Source organism: Schistocerca cancellata, chromosome 1 (genome assembly GCF_023864275.1).
Source record: "Schistocerca cancellata isolate TAMUIC-IGC-003103 chromosome 1, iqSchCanc2.1, whole genome shotgun sequence".
Taxonomy (NCBI): Eukaryota; Metazoa; Arthropoda; class Insecta; order Orthoptera; family Acrididae; genus Schistocerca; species Schistocerca cancellata.
The window spans coordinates 80,359,679-80,364,688 of record NC_064626.1 but is presented as its reverse complement, the minus strand read 5'-3'; positions in this window follow the sequence as shown (position 1 = coordinate 80,364,688).

Below are 5,010 nucleotides of genomic sequence, written 5' to 3'. Positions count from 1 at the left end.
AGGTTCTAGGGGACTGATGACCTCAGGTGTTTAGTCCCATAGTGCTCAGAGCCATTTGAACCATTTTCTGAACTGCCTCTCTGGTGCCTTTCCCTTTCCTGAAGCCAAGCTGATAGTCAGCTAACGGATCCTCAGTTTTCTTTTGCATTCTTCCGTACAGCAACACACACGAGTGACATGATCCAGATGTTCAACAGGAATCTTATAATCGACACTATCACGTATTTCTATGTGTAACTAGCTTAGCGCTCGCTGCTTCGCTCGCGTAGACTGTATGGTGTGCACAGATTTTTTTTGTTTTCTTTAAGCGAGTTTTTATGTTCCCATGTTTGCCCTGCACCCTAGTAGACTGACGCCCATTCTGTAGTTTCCCGAGATCCTGTAACCTAAGAGACGGCCAGTCCCCTCCACACAGTCCCCGCTACCCGTGTAGCCGTTAAGCGGAACCTGAATACCCGCCACACAATGGCGCAAGTCGAGGAATCTGCAGCCTACTCGGTCGCAGAGTCGCCTGAGCCTCTGATTCAGACCCTCCCGGGTTCCCGGGTTCGATTCCCGGCGGGGTCAGGGATTTTCTCTGCCTCGTGATGGCTGGGTGTTGTGAGCTGTCCTTAGGTTAGTTAGGTTTAAGTAGTTCTAAGTTCTAGGGGACTGATGACCATAGATGTTAAGTCCCATAGTGCTCAGAGCCATTTGAGCCATCAGACCCTCCACTCTGCTCTCTAGCACAGAAACATGCGAAAGAACTTCTCGTATTTGGATTCGGCGATCGTTCATAATCATCGGTTGTTGATGTGCGGGAAGCGTCTGGGACGTTCGTCGTCTTCAGCGTCTTCACGATCTAATTCTAAACGGTAACTCCACCCCAAACTAAGGTTACCCATACCCGGGGGCAAAGCGGAGGTCCCTCTCTCCCCAGACCTCAGGGAAAGGAAGAAATGTAGTGCAGTCTGGTGTTTTTATTTCACCCCCCCCCCCTCACCCCGCTACAAACTATCGTAATATCGTAATCGTATGCGCGCCCTTGCCGCAAATCCTTGTTTTACTCATAGTATACTCACCAAAAGCAATATTTAACATTTCTAAATCTTTGCTTCACGTTATTCCGCCCTTACAGTATAATTTAATACAAATCGCCGACAACTATCAACATGTAACCACTTTTACGTCCGACAAGATTAATTATCCGATCTGGCTACAACTGTTCAGGTATTTTTTAGAAAACACAGCAACGATAAAACTGCACGAATGAGACTAATACAAGACACCAAATAACAAAACTGACTTTACTTTCTCAACACGCATCGTCTTTACACGAGTGACATGATCCAGATGTTCAACAGGAATCTTATAATCGACACTATCACGTATTTCTATGTGTAACTAGCTTAGCGCCCGCTGCTTCGCTCGCGTAGACTGTATGGTGTGCACAGATTTTTTCATTTTTCTTTAAGCGAGTTTTTATGTTCACAAATCCATCACCTTCTGAACTTTTAATGCTACCACTTTAGAAGTCAAATCCAATATTCATAGATTTATCTTTATCTGTGTTTTAATATAACGAAATATTTTAGTAAAATTTTGATTCCTATTTCACCGCCTTTGAGTTGAATTTCCAAAACCTCTGAAACATGTATTTTTTTTTCTAATCAAGAAGCTACATACAAATTTTCTTAGATTTAGGTTTAAAAATGCTTTCGTAATTAAATTTTTTCACTAAAATTTGCATCCCCTATTTCATCCCCTTAGGGGTTAAATTTCCAAAACGCTGAAACACGTATTTTTTTCATTTGTAACCAAGAAGTCAAATATCAATTCTCACGGATGTAATTTTAAAATGCTTTGGTAATTCTTTAAGAATGTTTTATTTTTGAAAAAAAAAATTCACTCACTACTTCACAATAGATGTTAAATTTCCAAAAATTCGGAAACAGGCATTTCTTTATTTCTGACCGGAAAACCAAATACCAATTTACGTAGTTCTGGCTTCATAATTACCTTTATAACGACATATTTTCAAAAACACATTTCATCCCCTTAGGGGTGGAATTTCGAAAAATTGGTTCCTAAACGATGCCCATAGTATTAGGTCAAGACTCTCTCCAGATATGAAGTTGCTCTCCTCAGCAGTTTTGGCTGGGCGACGATGTTTCAGTCAGGGCATTTTTTTTATGCGTAGAGGCTGGCATTGGGACAATCGGCTAACATGTATAACTAATCGGCTGTATGGATACTGCATAAAGCACCCAAACGATGTGTCAGCTTATTTCTCACAATCTACGATATTGAGGGGTGGTTTTGTGTACATCATTGCTTTCCTAAGATAGATGGTTATTCATCTTGGTGCCGTAGTTCCGATTTTTGCCCGTGTTTGCTTTCAAACAGTGGCGGGACATGCAAACTCTTACTCCTGTGCTACAGTGTGGTGGCCAATCCTTTTCACTTACAGGGGTAGTAATCTAGACGAAATTCTGTCTCGAAATCTGGCAGAAAACCCAAAGAGATTCTGGTCATACATAAAGCACACCAGTGGCAAGATGCAATCAATACCTTCACTGCGCGATAACAACGGTGAAGTCACTGATGACAGTGCCAATAAAGCAGAGTTGTTAAACACGGTTATCCAAAACTCCTTCGCCAAAAAGACGAAGTAAATATTCCTGAATTCCAATCAAGAACGACTGCCAAGATGATAAACATAGTAGTAGATATCCTCGGTGTAACAAAGCAGCTTAAATCACTTAATAAAGGCATGGTCTCCGGTCCAGATTGTATACCAGTAAGGTTCAAATGGCTCTGAGCTCTATGGGACTTAACATCTATGGTCATCAGTCCCCTAGAACTTAGAACTACTTAAACCTAACTAACCTAAGGACAGCACACGAGGCAGAGAAAGTCCCTGACCCCGCCGGGAATCGAACCCGGGAAGCCGGGCGTGGGAAGCGAGAACGCTACCGCACGACCACGAGATGCGGGCAGCAAGGTTCCTCTCAGACTATGCTGATAAAATAGCTCCATTTTTAGCAATTATATACAACCACTCGCTCACAGAAAGATACGTATCTAAAGACTGGAAAACTGCTCAAGTCGCACCAAGACCCAAAAAGGTATGTAGGAGTAATCCGCATAATTACAGGTATATATCACTAACATCGATTTGCAGAAGGGTTTTAGATCATATACTGTATTCGAACATTATGAAGTACCGCGAAGAAAACGATTTATTGACACATAGCCAGCACGGATTCAGAAAATATCGTTCTTGTGAAACACAACTAGCTCTTTATACTCATGAAGTAATAAGTGCTACCGCAGGGGATGTCAAATTGATTCCATATTTTTAGATTTCCAGAAGGCTTTCGACACCGTTCCTCACAAGCGTCTTCTAATCAAACTGCGTGTCTACGGAGTATCGCCTCAGTTGTGTGACTGGATTCCTGATTTCCTGTCAGAAAGGTCACAGTTCGTAGTAATAGACGGAAAGTCATCGAGTAAAACAGAAGTAATATCCGGCGTTCCCCAAGGAAGTGTTATAGGCCCTCTATTGTTCGTGATCTATATTAACGACATAGGAGACAATCTGAGTAGCCGTCTTAGATTATTTGCAGATGATGCTGCCATTTACCGTCTTGTAAAGTCATCAGATAGTCAAAACGACTTGCAAAATGATTTAGATAAGATATCTGTATGGTGCGAAAAGTGGCAATTGACCCTGAATAAAAAAAAGTGCGAAGTTATTCACATGAGTACTAAAAGAAATCAGCTAAATTTCGATTACGCGATAAGTCATACAAATCTGAGGACTGTAAATTCAACTAAATACTTAGGGATTACAATAACAAATAACCTAAATTGGAACGATCACATAGATAATATTGTGGGTAGAGCAAACCAAAGACTGTGATTCATTGGCAGAACACTTAGAAGGTGCAACAGGTCTCCCAAAGAGACCGCTTACACTACGCTTGTCCGCCCTATTCTGGAGTACTGCTGTGCGGTGTGGGATCCGCATCAGGTGGGACTGACGGATGACATCGACAAAGTGCAAAGAAGGGCAGCTCGTTTTGTATTATCGCGGTATGGGGGAGATAGTCTCACAGCCATGATACGTGAATCGGAGTGGAAATCATTAAAACAAAGGCGTTTGCGTTGCGACGATATTTTCTCATGAAATTTCAATCGCCAGTTTTCTCCTCCGATGCGAAAACATTCTGTTGGCACCCACCTACATAGGGAGAAATGATCATCACGATAAAATAAGAGAAATCAGGGCTCGCACGGAAAAATTGAAGTGCTCGTTTTTCCTGCGTGCCGTTCGAGAGTGGAACGGTAGAGAGACAGCATGAAGGTGGTTCATTGAACCCTCTGCCAGGCACTTTATTTTGATTAGCAGAGTAATCACGTAGATGTAGATGTAGATGAAAACTGAGTACACACTGACGGAAAAAAGTCTTAACACTAACGAGGAGTTGGGCTACATAAACGAAAGATGATGCCTATTCAAATTTCGCGTCGATCGCATAAGAGGGCCGCTAGTAGCGCCACTGTAAAAACGCAAATCAGGTTTACTTTAAACATACTTTGTAACGGTCTTGAGCAGTAGTTACGTTTGAGATACGACGCGGTGAGTTGATGTTAGTCCAGAATGCCTTTAAGGCGACAAAGACGCCATTGTCGGTACCTCACTGAGTTTGGACGAGGTGGTGTAACAGGGCTACGAGAAGTTAGATGTTTCTTCTATGATATTCCAGAAAGGCTTGACGGGAATGTAGCCAGTGAACACGACAGCTGGTGGTGGTCACCAGAAGACCGGACCGCCACTTATCACTACCGAGATAGAAGACCGTGGTGTTCTATGTATGGTTCTGGCGCATCATACTCAACCTGCAGCAGCAATATGAACAGATGTTGGCACCATAGTGATCTGATACAAATCGGTTACTTCAAGGATACCTGTAGCGTCCGTTACACTGACCCAAAATCACCACCATTTGCGACTTCAGTGGTGTC